At 37.6% G+C, this 17,413-nt stretch overlaps 1 long non-coding RNA gene across 1 annotated transcript in view; it reads right to left on the bottom strand.

The window, feature by feature from the left end:
- Positions 1-4,261: 4,261 nt before the first annotated feature.
- LOC127490541 (uncharacterized) overlaps positions 4,262-17,413 on the bottom strand; it is a 428,986-nt gene continuing 415,834 nt past the window's right edge. The window contains exon 3 of the long non-coding RNA XR_011389431.1: positions 4,262-4,685. This is a non-coding gene — a long non-coding RNA (uncharacterized lncRNA). The remainder of the gene's footprint in view (positions 4,686-17,413) is intronic.

The following is a 17,413-nucleotide window of genomic DNA, read 5'->3' as shown; positions in this document are numbered from 1 at the left end:
AACTTATAAAAGGAGAAAATGTAAGAGAGACATCCCAAGATGGGAGGCACAGAGACTTGTAGTGAGATAAGAGTAACAGTGAAATTTGAGTGTACTACTTTCTAGATATATTCTAAGAGACGATCAGTGACACTGAGGTTCACTTCCCTCTTCTCTAAAACGTATATAACAGGGCTGGTACTGTGGTGTAGCAGGTAAAGCCACCTCCTGCAGCACCAGCGTCCCATATGGGCACTAGTTTGAGTCCCAGCTGCTCCACTTCTGATCCAATTCTCTGCTATGGCCTGGGAAAGCAGTAGAGGAGGGCCCAAGTGCTTGGGTCCCTGCACCCACAAGAGAGACCTGAAAGAGTCTCCCGGCTCCTGGCTTCAGATCGGCCCAGCTCCAGCTGTTCCAGCCATTTGGGGAGTGAACCAGCAGACAGAAGACCTCTCTCTCTCTCTCTCTCTCCCTCTCTCTCCTCTCTGTTACTCTTTCAAATAAAGAAACATATAAATCTTAAAAAAAAAAAAAACTGTGTATAACACCATTAAAGTGACAGAATAATTATGAAGAACAGCATTCAAATATTTGCTATTCCCCAGGAGCAAAATTCAAACTTTAAAACACTATACTTCCTTTCCATTCTCTTTTGCCCTAAGACACATGGTAAGTAATTGGCAGTCAGTTCTATAGTCCCTACCGAGAGTCCTTTCTGTATACACACTGTACTCTACAATGGATCAATACCCACTCCCATTTAGCAACTCACCAACAGAGCACACAGACAAGTGTATGACAAGAAAAGGTATTGTACAGCGAGACTGCAAAAAGTTTGCTAAAGGGAAATCTCAAGTACTTTTCAAAGAACCTACTCATACATTTAAAAAATATTTTTCATGTCTGATTAATGAGAAACTTTTGAAACAATTTTAATCTCTCCAGGGATGTAAATGCCACTTTCTATTTTTCAAGCTTGATTATAGAAAAAACTTCTAAAGCAGTTTAATCTGTTCAGGGATGCTAAACAAATATGTCAACATTCATTTTGCATTTATGTCTGCAGCACTTAAAGGAAGAACTGTGGAAATAAACAAAATTTAGTATTTTTTTTTCTTTTTTAAGAACTTAGAGACTCTAGTGCATTTCATTTTTTATAGAGGATTCAAACTCCTAACTGAGATAAATGCAGTTCGGATTGAAGTTTTTAGTAGCCTTTACCAAGAAGTTTATGAGTTGACACACAGCCACAAACTGACCACTGATCTACAACCTTATGGCTCACTACTATGCACATAAAAATTTGTCAGGCAAAGGTGTTCTAAGATTTTCTCTAAGGACAATTACATACTTCAAATTTTGAATATAAAAGAATGTTTGACATTTAATTTGAACCTGATTACCCTTAAAAACAAATAAAATAACATCTGTCATTTAGCACACTGGTTGAGACAAGCAGTTTTCTTCTTTGTATTTCAGGTTTAGGACTTTCTATATGCAAGGCGTATGATGCACATGCATGCGTATATTGATGTACCTATTGGATGTCTACATAATTTGGGAACTTATCTTGGGACAAACAGAAAGCACACTGCGACAGAAACACAGTAGCTTAGAAAAATTATTTTTAAGTCAGTGAACACATTTCAAATCGTTAAAATTCATACGTCCAATCACCATTAATTAATTCTACAAAATCAGGCTGACAAGTTCACATGCACTCAACCATGTTGTACAGGGAATTAATACTGATGAATGACAGACAAAACGTAATCAAGATTGGATGCGACTAATTAATCTAGGAAAGGTCAGTTTGGAGAAAAAATGTTCCTCTCAGACTTACATTTAGCAAATGGGAGTCAGTATCGTAGCTGGGGTAGGTAATAATCCCATTCACTCTTGCCCGTAAGGAGTTACTTAGATGCAAATAGGGACCATCGGTCAAATATCCAGTAGAACTATAGTTTCAATATCCAAAATATGTTATGACATCTATGACTATGACATATATGACTGTATAGACTATATATTTAGAGTTTTCCTAACAATCAAATGCCTAACTTGATTTTGGTTTGATGTGTACTGAACATGCCTTACTTAAATTTCTGGCAAATCTGAGGGCTGTTCTGCAATGTGTTGGGTTGTTCAGTATCAGATTAAATAGAAAAATGAATCACTTCCAAAGAATCCACTGAATTTATAACATAAAACAATGCAACTTACAATATGTGAAAAAAATCTCATATTTTACCATATATAGTAAGTGAAAATAACATGTAGGGGGAGATCTGTGTTTTCAAAAGTCTTTTCCGAGGTACCTTTCTCTGAAGGGAGGAGAGAACCTCTACTTTGACTATGACCTTGTCTAAACAAGATAAGAGTCGGAGAACTCAAAAGGCTTCCATAGCCTTGGAAACTCATGACTGGAGCATAGGGAGATTACTGATGCCATAAACAGGAGTGTCAATTTGTAAAGTCAACAACAGGAGTCACTGTGCACTTACTCCTCATGTAGGATCTCTGTCCTTAATGTGCTGTACATTGAGATTTAATGCTATAACGAGTACTCAAACAGTATGTTTCACTTTGTGTTTCTATGTGGGTGCAAACTGTTGAAATCTTTACTTAATGTATACTAAGCTGATCTTCTGTATATATAGAAAATTGAAAATGAATCTTGATATGAATGGAAGGGGAGAGAGAGCGGGAAAGGGGAGGGTTGCGGGTGGGAGGGAAGTCATCGGGGGGTGGGGGATGCCAATGTAGTCCATAAGCTGTACTTTGGAAATCTATATTCATTAAATAAAAGTTAAAAAAAAAGTCCTTTCCTAAGGTTTTGGGAAGAAAATTTCAGCAGATTACAACATATTATTTAAGACCCTATGTGCCAGGCACCAAGGATAATTCACTATATTGCAGAATTCCTTGGATTTTCACTTACTGAGGCATTGGAGTCAGTAACATATGAAGGCACAACATTAGGTACAGGTGAACACATTCATAAAATCAAGCCATTGAGAGATGATCTGAGAGAAAATTTGAATAACCTGGATGTAACTTTTGGGCTATCTAAGCCGAAGTCAAGAAAATTATTGGACAGGAATCAAGTTCTATGAGGAAAGAGTTTGTCAAAGAAGAAGATGAAAGATTTTTATTACTTTCCAAACAATTCATAATAATCATCAACACCAATCACAACAGTCTTCTATAGGACTGATATACAAATTATCTTCTTTAATTATGGAAATGAACTATGGCAATCTTTACCATTAAACATGAGAGTACAGGTGCAGGAAGATCATATCATTATGCATCCAAGGTCACAAAGCAAATGCCGAATTCAAAATCATAGCTGAATAATTACAAGGCCCATACTATTGTCCCCTATCACTGGCTTATATCGAAAACTTTATAATACAGAGCTACACCAAAGACTCACATCTGTTATTTCTCCAGCTTTTACACTGATCAACTGGCAGAGTTTTATACTCATGTAGGTTTGGGAATGTGGTTTTTTGCCCTGGGATGGAAGGGTATGAGAGCCAATGTTATCATGGAACAGTGCACTGGGGAGGCGGATGAAAGGTTTAATAGGATTTCACAAAGGAAAAAGGATTATTTCAGGCTGTAGGGATAGTGTGAACTTAAGAGAAGCTGTTGTCACAAAGGAAAAGGAAGGGTGACAAAAGTGAGCAATGATCACTCGATTGTTTTGCCTTAAACTAAACATATCTGCATCCTAAACTGGCCACCTTCTCATGGGAACTAGCTGGTACACATTTAACTGAGATAAAATACAGTACCTCTTATACTAACTCAAAATTCAGACACATTTTCCTATGCTATATCAAGCAGGCATAAAATAATTTAGGAGAATATATAAATTATCAGTTCATGATGAATTCACAGGTATAGGAGTGAATACTACAGATATGACAATCACTATATGTAATATTTATATAGTTATAAGATACAAATAAGATCATGATGTATGTATGTATATATGAATAGCACAAATCAATCAGAAGAGTCAGCAAAACCTTTCTTGAACTTTGACTCTTCTATTTTCTAATGTTTGACTTTAGGTAAATCATATTATCTCACCAAACCTCAGTTATTAAGATTGTCAAATGTAAATATCAATCCCTATCTGCAAGAATTTAAAGAAAAATATAGACAGATATAAGAATCACAGTTCAACATTCATTACCTTTGTAATATTCTAATTTTCTAGCTGTCCACTGACAATGTGGCATTAAACTTAATGAAGGTAAGTGTACAAAATAAAATATTTGCAACTTTCCTCTGCACCTCTCATATATGTATTCAATCTCTCTCTCGTTCCTTCTTACATACAACCAGAATACATACAAAAAGTAATCTCCAATTATACAATATAATACAATAACTGATTTAATAAACTATGGGAAAAGTATACAAAGGGGAAATTTGTAAACAAGACATTCAAATGGCTAACATGTCCAAATGATCCAAAAATGCAAGCAAAAACAGTGAAATACCTTCAAGACTGAAAATACTAAATGGTGGTGAATATTGAGGAAAATCAATGTTCATAGAAACTTAAAAATAATTTTTAAGGACTACCAAAATTTAATAGTGTAGTCCCTTTATTATAGCAATTTTTAAGAGAAATTTTCTTTACTTACAGTTAAGACAGGTCCAGAGATATTCACTGCTCTTGATATCTATATAAAAGAAGAAATACATTAAGTTCCACGAATAGAGTAATGATTTAAAGACTTATTATCTATAATGCAATTACCATATCTATAAGTTAGTCAAATATATAATATAATCACCCATATATTTGAAATACATCATTTCTCTATTTTTATATATAAAATTATAGATAATGTGGAATTTCTCTGTAAGAGAATTTAAACTAAAAAATAAGTACAAAATCATTATTCAAGAACTTTTATCTGAAACCATACACAGATCCACATTCATCCACACATGAAACCTCCAAACTATATACTCTGTATTTCTGTAAATGCACTGTGAAATAAAAGCCCTGGGAAAATGCACAAGAAAGTATATCTAACCCTTGGGAAGAAAGTAAAATCTAGGTGGCTGAGGGTTAAGAAGGTATTTTTATATTACATTTTTAATGTTAAAAGAAAAATATTAAGAGATAAATTCATGATTTTTCATGAATAGATTCTAGCTTTTTTTGGAAATTTGTTATAATGTTCAGAAAAACATACTGTAAGTTGGGAATTCCACAGGTCAGACTGAGCTCGGACATGAATTGTGACTCAAAAAAATTATTTATAGTATTTTACATTCTAGTGGCTAATTTTTCATTTTTGAAACATATAACACACTCTGGAATATAAATACATAATGTGAATCAAAGAAAAACATTAGCATTCTTTATTAGTATTTTATTATCATTGTTAATGAGTTTTCTAAATTATGACACATATCTCATGATTTTTTATATTCCTTCCAAAATATATAATTTTATATTATATAATACTGCTCATACAGTATTATAAAATATATAATTTTCAATTACCCCAAATATTAATATAATTTTGATAAAAGATTATTTATTTAAAAGGCAGAATTACAGAGAGAGAGGGGCAGACAGAGAGAGACATCTTCCATTCACTGTTTCCCTTTTGAAATAGCCACAACAGCCAGGGTGAGGTCTAGCTGAAGCCAGGAGCCAGGAGTTTCATCCACGTCTCCCACATAGGTTCAGGGGCCCAAGCATTTGGGCCATCCTCCCCTGCTTTCCCAGGCACCTTGGCAGGGAACTGGATCAGAAGTAGAGCAGCCAGGACACAAACTGGCATCCATATGAGATGTTGGCATTATAGGTGGCAGCTCAACTCATTTTGCCATAATGCTGGCCCCAAGAATTCTAATCTTATGATTTACAAATTACACCACAGTAAATTCATGTAACCCATCTGTCTACTTCTTCATCTGCTACCTAAACATAATCAAATTAACTATGAAAAGCATTTCATCTAAAAGGGCATGAGTACTCTAAAGCTCACTATTGACAATGAATTCTATCCAACACTATATTGCACTGGAATTCCTATTCAGTTATTATCTACACATATATAATGGAAAGACATGGCAAGTTGTTTGCAACAGCCGCACAGCAAGTGCTTCAATCTCAGTAAGTTCAGGTAGAACAGAATTGTGCAAGATAACATGCTTAAGCTACCACTCTACTAACCAAGATCTTCGATTACAGATGTGTCGTCTTAGAGTTCTAGTCACCTTTACTTCCAATTAATGTGAATCAGGATGCTAAGCGATTACCCAAGCAACAAAATCCCAGGATAAGAGATTGCAACTTTATAGCACACATCCAAAGTTTCTGAGAAAACTGTGCTTTACTTTAACCATATGCTTTTTCAAGTTGCAAGTTTTCCAGGAGACAAAAAAAAAAAAAATAGTTGGGTTACATATTCACTATCCAGTCCTGCATAATAAGAAAAATGTTAATTATCTAACAGCATGTTCACATTTTCTACTGGTTGGCAAGTATAGGGTTTTGGCTCCTATTACTTCTCCAGTAGGTATTGGAGTTTTACACATTTGTTATCAGCACAGAATTTGCCTTGTCTAGTTGTACTGCCTACATATTCCACTGTTCCAGGAGTCATTTAAGCATATAATAAATTGAGTTTCAATGAGCTGGAACCTCCCGCTTCAGCCGATTTTTCAGCAAATTATTTTCCAGCTGTAGCTTCAGCAGGAGTTTTCCCCACTCTTAAAAAGATGGCTGTAATGGCCACATATTTTATATGCCAATTCTAAAATCATTTTAATCGGCTAGTTATTATGCATTAAGTCAGTGATGAGCAAATTTAAAAAGGGTTCAAATCACTCTGTGGATATGGCAAGTATCTTTAATAGACTTTGTGTTTTGGCACTAAAGCCTGATTTGACAAAAACAAGGCCAATCTATTTGAAGTTTTGCCAAAGAGCAGGAGAAAATGCTGTTTCACCATTTATAGTATGCTTTTCTGCCTGTTGATGTTCCAACAAACATCACTGGAGTATGAAACAAGTATTGATGTTTGAGGATCAGAGAACCCCAAACTTTGAGTCTAATTTCATCCCTTGCATCTGTTCCATTTAGACGAAAGTTCTTTGCTGAAGCAAAGAGATATGAAGGGCACTAAAATAAACCACACAGAGACAGAAGTATGGATCACTAGTTTAACCTATCTAGGATTCTATACATAAAAGCCAAATAAAGCATGCATGCACATACATGCCTATATGTGGACTCACTAACAAGTTTACATACATACATACATATATCAAATATGTTAGGGTATATCTACCACTGATGATGTAGAAGAAAGAAATAACTAGCATTTTACTGTCTAATTATTTTTTGTGTCTGCAGCATTTCTTGCAATGAAATATCAAAATGTATTTAAATTTTTTTTAATTTGAGAAGTATCTCCTACTTGAATGTGGAACCAAAAGGAATGGCAAATAACGATGGGAAACAGGCAAAAGTAAAGCAGGGCTGTACTGAAGAAGCTTACAGTCTATGCAGAGAAGCCGGAAGTGAGTAATGTTTCAGCGAAGGAGCTTAAAGAAGTCGTATTCAGGATACTGCAAACCTAAGAACTTGAAAGGAAAACTGACAAAAATGCTGGAATTTGCAGGAAGAGGTACCGGCTATACTGATATAGAACTGACCAAAAAATGATTAAGATATACAACTTGACATATTTTGACATATATAGTATAAAAATATAATATAAATACATTGTGATGTGATCACCAAAGTTAAGCTACTTAAATATCTATCATCTTACACAGTTGCTTTACTCTTAGCAATTTAAGGTATTGTACACTATAGTTGCCAGGCTACATATTAGATTGGGAAAATGTATTCATCTTGCCTAATCAAAACTTTTTACAGTTTGCCAACATCTTCTACCACTTCCCACCAAATCCCTGCCCACCACCATTTTGTCCTCTGCTTCTGTAAGACTGACCATCTAAGATTATACATATAATGACATCTGCTTTCTGTATCTAACTTATTTTATTTACCATGATATCCTACCAATTCAAAAATGTTATTTTAACAGGTAGCATTTTCTTCTTTTATAAGGTTGAAAACATATTCCATTGCTCACATAAACATATTCTTTATCCATCCATGCAATGATAGCTTATTGTATCCATTGGTTATTGCAGCTAATTGCAATGAATATGGGATCTCTCTGAGATCTTCATTTCATTTCCTTCAAAATATACCCAGAACAAGGAAAACTGAATTATATCATGCTTCTATTTCTAACATTTTTTGAAGAACCTGCATTCTGTTTTTCAAAATAGTTGTACCAAATTATAATCTCACCATGAGTGCATGAGGATTCCTTTTTCTTGACATTCTTCACCCTTACTGCCTGTTCTTTCAATAACAGCCATCTAACAGGTACCAGATGACAGATACCTCTTTGTGGTTTTCACTTGCATGTCCCTGATAATTAATGGTATTGAGATATTTTTCACATAGCTGGTAGGAGTCTGTATGTTTTGTTGCTGAAATGTTTATCCAGATCTTTTCTCCACCTCTAAATGAGATTATCTGTCCTTTTGTGATTCAGCTATATGAGTTCATTATATATTCTGGATATATGGATGGCAAAATTTTCTTCTACTTTGGATTACCAATATTATCCGATATTTTCTCCACTCTACTGATTATTTCCTTTCATGTTTATTATCAGCACTAAAATTTTTTTCTCTATAATTCTTTTTTTGAAACAGATTCACTGTATTGCTGATTATCTGCTTTAACTTTCCATAGTTAGTAAATGGTATAGGTAGAAATTGAACAATTTTTTTTCTTTTTTGGATGGTGGAGGAATTATTGTTTAATACTACCAAAAGCCTAGACTTCTAAATATTGTGCATCATGTAATACTCTTTGCCCAGGCAATGCTCTTTGCTTTGGAGGAATGGTAACCTAAACCGCTAGGGAGAATGATGCAGAAATGCAGCAGCTTCCATAAAGAAAATACTTTAGGCAAATTACCTTTCAAACATAATCATTCATGCATTTCATCTTTTTAAAAAAGATGTGTATATTTATTTTTATTTGATAGGCAGAGTGATAAGATGAGATCTTCTCTCTGCTGGTTCATTCCCCAAATGTCTGCGATAGCTGGGAATAGGCCAGCCTGAAGCAAGGAGCCCAGAACTCCATTCAAATCTCCAATGGGAATGTCAGAGAATCCACGTACTTCAGCCATTGTCTGCTGCTTACCCAGCCATGTCAGTAGGAAGCTGGATCAGAGGGGGAGCAGCTGGCACTTGAACTGGGGACACCTAAATGGGACACGGGACACAAGTAGTGGCTTAGCCCACTGCACCGCAATGCCTGCCTCGTGCATTTCATCTTTTTGAAGATGACTTCTAAATGGTCCTCATTTAGAGGTTGGGTTCTGTTCTTCTACAAATTACTTCTTGCATATTTTTATTTTGTTTGTATGTGCCACATACTCTCAATCTTTATTCTCCATGGAATTTATTCTATTTATTTGGTACTTATGAAGTGATTATTAATAAAGTAGTCCATCTAATTCCTTGAATGTGACCAATTAAATTTCATTCATTAATTTCTAAAATGAACATCTCAAAATCAGTTAATAACTACAGTGAGTGATTTATTGTATCATTGTTTGTTTAGAATTAAATTTTACTGACCAATTCATAATTCATTTTCATCCCCACATGGGTATTTGCCATACTTTACTTAGGGTTCTATTTCCTAGAGTTCTTAGCAAAGGGCTCAATAAATAGTTGGTGAATATTGACAAACTTAGCCATAAATTTACTTTCACTCCTTACATTTTCTGACACCAACACTTCCACATTTCTCCATTCCCAAAACTTATGCCTGTACAACTGTATCTCCAAGAAAATGAATTTAATGTACCACATCATACTGATACCAGTGGCAGCCAGTGTTAGCAGGAGGAGCTAAGGTTTTTTTTTTTTTTTTTTTTTTTTTTTTTTTTTTTTGACAGGCAGAGTGGACAGTGAGAGAGAGAGACAGAGAGAGAAAGGTCTTCCTTTGCCACTGGTTCACCCTCCAATGGCCGCCACTGCAGCCGGCGCACCGCGCTGATCCTGGCAGGAGCCAGGAGCCAGGTGCTTTTCCTGGTCTCCCATGGGGTGCAGGGCCCAAGCACCTGGGCCATCCTCCACTGCACTCCCTGGCCATAGCAGAGAGCTGGCCTGGAAGAGGGGCAACCGGGACAGAATCCGGCGCCCCAACCGGGACTAGAACCCGGTGTGCCGGCGCCGCAAGGTGGAGGATTAGCCTATTGAGCCACGGCGCCGGCTCAAGAGGAGCTAAGGTTTTAAAGTCCCATCCTACCTGGGAGGTAGTACATGCTGCTTTGACAGCCCCAGGGTGAACTGATGCTGTGACAGTAGTTGTAGCCAGCCACAGCCTGACAACCTGGCCCTGCACATATGATACCCCAGTGTGCACCATCCAAAAACCCTTTCCTGTGCACCATCCAAACTTTCAGTGCACCACTGAACACCCCTGCCTTTTTTTCACGTAGCAAATACTGCAAGTTCCGAAATATTGCAAATGTAAAACCAGTGCTAGTTGGAACACCCAATATTGTTGCAAGATACGTCTCTGTGATGACCACTGGGTCACTAAAATGTCAATATAATAAAACTACTGTGGCTAGCACTCCCACTTCCATCATGCACCTGAAGCCATCACATTGTTATTTCCATAAAAGGACATCCACCTCAAACTCCATCTCCCTTTGAATATTCAATTAAGTTCCCCCTATACAACAGTCACTATGCCTCCTAATGGTATATAAGGATGGCTTAGACTTCACAGAAAGGGCGTTTTCTTGTTTGGGGTTTTAGGTTGGGTCTTTTTTGGTTGTTGATTGTTCATTCTCTTTTTCTCTCTCAAACGAGCCTGACTTCTTCCTTTACTTCTTACATAAAGATTTATTTTATTTATTTGAAAGCACAATGACAGAGAAAGAAGGAGAGACAAAGAGATTTTCCATCTGCTTTTTCACTCCCCAAATGGCTGCAGTGGCTAAGGGTGGACAAAGTCAAAGTCAGGAGCCTTAAATTTTATCTGGGCCGGCGCCGTGGCTCACTAGGCTAATCCTCTGCCTGCGGCACTGGCACCCGGGGTTCTAGTCCCGGTTGGGGCGCCGGTTCTGTTCCAGTTGCTCCTCTTCCAGTCCAGCTCTCTGCTGTGGCCCAGGAAGGCAGTGGAGGATGGCCCAAGTGCTTGGGCCCTGCACCCACATGGGAGACCAGGAGGAAGCACTTGGCTCCTGGCTTCGGATTGGCGCAGTGCACTGGTTGCAATGGCTGTAGTGGCCACTTGGTGGGTGAACCAACAGAAAAAGGAAGACCTTTCTCTCTGTCTCTCTCTCTCTCACTGTCTAACTCTGCCTGTCAAAAAAAAAATTATTTTTATCTGGGTCTCCCATTTGGTGGCAGGGGCCCAAGTACTTGGGATATTTTCTGCGACCTTCCTGGCTGCATTAGCAGGGAGCTGGATCACAAGCAGAGCAGCTAGGACTCCAACCAGCACTCCAAAGTGGGATGCCAGCATAAGACTGCGGCTTGATCTGCTGCACCCTGACTTACTTCTTGAATATACACTTTTACTTTGCTTTTGATATATCCTGCTTCCCCTCACATGTTTATGCCTCCAGTTTGAATTCTTCCATACATGTACAAAAGAACCTGGCATAAGCCTAGCCAGGAGCCCCATTACCCACAACAATACCACATGTGATAATTAAATTAGTTAGATATAGATTAACAGACACACACCGAAGTGCCCAAAATACAAACCAATTAGGATAACACACTGTAGAATGTTTGTATTAGTTGGGAGTAGTATGTTTTTCACAAAGGACTCAGAAAGCAAGACTGCAAATCAGACCTAAAAAAAATTTAAAATGATTCTCGGAATGGGCATCTGGTGCTATGCTTAAGATGTAAGCGTCCCATATCCAGTGTCTGTGTTGAATTCCTGCTCTGCTCCCAATAAGCTTCTTGCTAATAGACACCCTGTGAGGCAGCGAGTGATGGCTCCAGTGGCTGGGTCTCTGTTGCCTGTGTTTAAGACCTACATGGAGTCCCCAGCTCCCAGCCATTATTTCAGGCATTTGGGGAGACAGTAAGAGGAGGAGGGGAGTTCCCCCAACTTCTTTCTCCCTCTCTCTTCCTTGCTCCCTCCTTCCAGTAAGTAAATGGTGACAGTAATAGTACCCATGTCACAGAGACTGCTGTGAGGACAGGAAACTATAATACATACATCTCAATAATATGACTCATTTTTGTTTACTACTAGATACTCAAGACATAGAGTAGGACAAATGATTTTACAGCTCAATAAATGATATAATTCTGAATATTACTACACAATAAATCTTTCTCTGTATATTGCTTGACACATTCTCTCCCACCTTTTCAGGTGTTTTTCTCTGTCCCTTTCCCTTAGCACCTTATCCACTCCCTACTGGTTCTTATTATCAACACACTCAGGATTGAAGTTAAAAAAAATTTATCCTGTGCCCTCCTTCATCCTTTTTTTTATGGCCTTGAAAGAGTATACAAACTTATCTCCATTCATTCCTAAAGCTAAAACATTATGGTTTCTATCTCTTTACTTTCGTAGAATTGCTACTGACAAGGCCAACAGAAAATTTCTTTGTTCTTTAGTCCACTAGAGAATTGCTACTCTTTATCTTATTTACTTATCAATTGCAGTTACTCTTTAGATAGAATACAGGCACTGGAAGACAGAGCTATTAGAATGAAATTGTACTTCAAACTCCAAGGAACTTAAGGCCTTAGGCAACTTGGTTCATCCTGAGCTTCAATTTCCTCAACACAAAATGAGGATGAAACTAATCTATCTTGAAGTCTTTCTCAATCAACTATTTATTCAAACATTTACCCAGAGTCTACTCTGCATCAAGTCATAGTATAAAACTGGAGGATGACTGTAAGTAAAAGACATGAGATTTTTACATGGACTGTACAGTATAGTTGTTATTAAACAAAACATATAAACTTATTATGTATATGTTTTACTTCATGAAAGGTAAAAGCAAAGAAGAAGTATATAATGATAACTGGACAAATATACTTGTTATCTTAAAGATTTTTTTTTTTTTTGAAAGGCAGAACAACAGAAAGAAAGGGAGAACCAGAGAGGGAGAAAGATGTCTTTCAACCACTGTTACACTTGCCAAATGGTCACAACAGCCAGGCTGGGCCAGGCTGAAGACAGGAGCCATGAACTCCACTTGGGTCTCCCATATGGGTGGTATGGGCCCAAGCAGTCGGGCCATCTTCTACTGCTTTCCTAGGTGCACTAGCAGGAAGCTGGATCAGAAGTGGAGCGGCAGTGACTGGAACAGGCATTCTGATATGGGATGCTGGGCATACAAGTGACTGCTTAAATTACTGTGCCACAACACTGGCCCCAGGATACCTGTTATCTCGTTTCATTGTTTTTAAATCATTTGAGAAGCAAAAAAGCAGATACAGACAAACACACATACAGAGGGTCACATCCACTTGATATGTATGCCTACCTACTTCATACTAGTTAACTCCCAAATGCCCATTACTGGCCAGGCCAAAGACAGGAACTGGGAAGTCAACCCAGCTCTCCAATGTGGGTGGAAGGGACCCAACTGCTTTATCTATCACCTGTTGTCTCCCAAAATGTTCATTAGTAGAAGCTGGAAGCTGGAAGCTGCAAGCAGGAGCTAGAACTCAACCTTGGTACTCCATTAAGGGATGCAGTATTTTAACCATCAAACACCCACACTGAGTCCTATTATTTATGATAATGTTACAGGAAAACAGCAGCAGAGAAATTGTAACTATTACCTCAGTTCTTTGTCTCATATGGAAGAAGAAGTTCCAAGTGGACAAACAGAGAGATTTAAAAGATTTATTAGAATCAAAGACCTCCAGCCAGAGCAACATGTTGGAGGCAGGGGTAGGGAGGGCTACCAAGAGAGGGAAAAATCCAAAAGGCCCCATAGCACTGCAATTTTTAGGTATAATTTCAAAGGAAAAAAAAAAAAACTTGACAATCAGATTAACATTCCAAAAAGATCAGATTTGTAATTCTCCATCCTGTCTAGTCTGCTCCTGATAAAACAAAAAACCATTCAAAGGGTGGGATAGGTAACTTGTTTTCTCAACAAACTGTGAGCTCAGGAAGAGCTCCCTTGCTATTTTCATGGTAAATTTGGAGATTTTGAAGGAGGGAGGGCAGCCCATTTGTTCTTGCTGAAGGGGGAGGGAGCAAATATTTTATACCCAAAATTCTATTGGGACCACCCTGACTACCTTTTAACCCATCTGACTCCCCACAATAAGAACTTGGAATTTTCACAAGGGTGTGACTTCATGAGAAGATGACATTAAATCAGAGATCTGAAGTAGGTGTCACTATTGGTGAAGTGTAGGATAGTCTACACTGAGAACAGCAAGTACAGTGGTGCACAGATGGAGCCAGAATGGCCCGGGTGATGCAAAATAGGAACAGTTTAGAAGAGAAGGTCAGAAAGATAATTCAGGGAAAAAGGGTCAAACAAGTCATACAGGGTCTTAATGACCTTTATAAAGACTTTTGTTTCTATATTGGATGAAACAGGAAACCACTGGAGTGTTGAGAACACGATCAGTTGTAATGCTGTGTTGAAAGGGAAGCAAGAGGAGTAACAGGGATATCACCTAAAAAGCTATTGAAATAATCAACTTCAGAGTAAATGTTTATTCAAATTCAGATGACACAACGGAGGGAAAGAGAGATGACCAGATTCCTGGTACATTTTAAATGTACAGTCAACTAGATTTTTTTTTTAACAGATTAGAGATATATACAAGGAAGGGAAGTCAAGGACAACTGAAACACTGGCTCAGGTGGCAGAAAGCATTTACCATTTACTATGATGAGGGAGATTTTTGGAGAAAATGAGTGTGAAGAAGATCAGGAACTCAATACTGTTACATTAAGTTTGAGCTGCCTTTACACATCCAAGAGTAGACAAAGGATATGTGAGTTTCACTTTGTAGAGGAGCATCAAGATGGGAAACAAAAAGGCATGAGTAATCAGCATGCAAAGAGTATTTAAAGTCTTGACACCAGGTAAAATGAAGTGGGAATAAAAAAGGTGAAGAGATCCAAGGACTGAGCCCTGGGAGATTCCACTGGTTAAAGGACGACAAATGGAACCTGGAAGAGAAACTGAATATGTTCAGACAGTGAGAAAGAAAATCAGGAGAATGCATTTCCCTGAATGTCAATTTCAGAAAGTGTTTTAGGGAACCTGGAGGGTATTTTGCTGAGTAAAATAAGCCAGATGCAGAAAGCAAAATAATGCATGAGCTCACTTATACTTGTGCTACATATATGGAATTTAAAAATGTCCAGTAATAGAAATACAGAGCACAATGGTAGAGACAAACAGGCAGAGGTTGACAGGTCACGAACTTCCAGTTATAAGAGGAGTAAATGCTGGAGACCTAATGGGCAGCACAGTTAATATACTGCACTGTATAACTGACTGCATATACGGCTATCGTTTTAGGATTATACCTATGAAATACACAAAATCCGTTCACTCTAGATTAATAAAAAATTTTAAAAAGTTTTTTACACTGTAGTGTACTCAATCAAGTATGCAAAAGCATTATGCCTAAAAATTTACACATCTTAATTAAAAAATACTTACCTGCTTTAAAAAAAAACCTTAAGTGTTCTCAACATACACACACAAGGTAATTACGTCAGTTAATGGATTTGTCAACTAACTTGATTTTGGTAATCATTTAATAATGCCTATGGATATCAATTTCTCACATTTTATGCCTTAAAATATGCATCAATACCTGTCAGTTGTACCTGAATAAAGTTGGAAAAATAGAAGGTAAGTTTGGATGGTTGTTTAGAGAATTTAATAACCCTTCTTAGTTAAAAACATAAAGGCAAAAATGAGAAAAAAAAACCAAGAGGATTTAAATGATAAGGTAATAAAAATTTCAGAAAATAAAAAACACAATAATGGAAGATGAGAGAGAAAGGATAAGAAATACAGCATACAACATATCTCATATCTGAATAAAAAAGAACCAAAAAATTAAGGAAAAGGAAACCCAAAGAATAAATGGAGGAAAAATAACTTGGTATTTTGAGAAAATCTCCCAGCCCTGGAAAGTGTGAGTCTTAAGCAGGTACTAAATAATAGGATAAATTCCTGAAACACAGTGACAAAATCCTAAAATCCTACAAGGATAAAAGGACAGCTCATATACAAGTATCAGAAATCAGAAGCGCCTCTGATTCTTGTCAGTACGATCAGATGCTTGAAGACAAGGAAGCAGTGCCTCCCAAATGCCAAAAGAAAAAAAATTTTCTAACTTAAAACACTATACTCAGTTAAATTACCTGTCAAAAGAAAAGGTGAAATAAATCCATTTCAGGACATATAAGATGCTTTCAAAAATACCTCTTGTATACTAAATATTTTTAAAAATCAGTAGAGGCTGGCACCGCGGCTCAATAGGCTAATCCTCAGCCTGCGGCGCCGGCACCCCGGGGTTCTAGTCCCCGTCGGGGCTTCGGATTCTGTCCCGGTTGCCAGTGGAGGATGGCCCAAGTGCTTGGGCCCTGCACCAGCATGGAAGACCAGAAGCACCTGGCTCCTGCCTTTGGATCAGCGCGATGAGCCGGCCACGGCAGCCATTGCGGGGTGAACCAACGGTAAAACGAAGACCTTTCTCTCTGTCTCGCTCTCTCTCACTGTCCACAAAGCCTGTCCCAAAAAAAAAAAAAAAAAAAAAAAAAAAAAGCAAGGAAGCTCCTTCAGAGCTCACAGCTTACCGTGAAAACAAGTTATCTACCCCACCCTTAGCAGGCCAGACAGGATGGAGAATTGTAAAGGAGGTCTTCAGATGTTTTTTTTTTTTTTTCGTCCCCACCTGGTAAATAAATGCCAATCAAATCATCAAATATTTTCTCCTTCAAAATTGTACTTAAGGCTGACTGTCACCAGTCCCCTTTGGGTTTTTCCTCTCTTGGAAGCCCCCCACCGTGCCACTTAGGCTGGAGGTCCTTGATTCTAATAAATACTTTTACATCTCAAAAAGAAAGAAAAGAAGAAAGGAAGAAAGGAAGAAAGGAAGAAAGGAAGAAAGGAAGGAAGGAAGGAAGGAAGGAAGGAAGGAAGGAAGGAAGGAAGAAAGAAAGAAAGAAAGAAAGAAAGAAAGAAAGAAAGAAAGAAAGAAAGAAAGAAAGAAAGAAAGAGAGAAGGACAAATTCTACCAATAGTGGCATAAACCAAACTAAAGGAATATATGCCACACAGAGTAACTAGCC

Source organism: Oryctolagus cuniculus, chromosome 6 (genome assembly GCF_964237555.1).
Source record: "Oryctolagus cuniculus chromosome 6, mOryCun1.1, whole genome shotgun sequence".
NCBI lineage: Eukaryota > Metazoa > Chordata > Mammalia > Lagomorpha > Leporidae > Oryctolagus > Oryctolagus cuniculus.
This window is presented reverse-complemented; position numbering and strand designations above follow the sequence as displayed.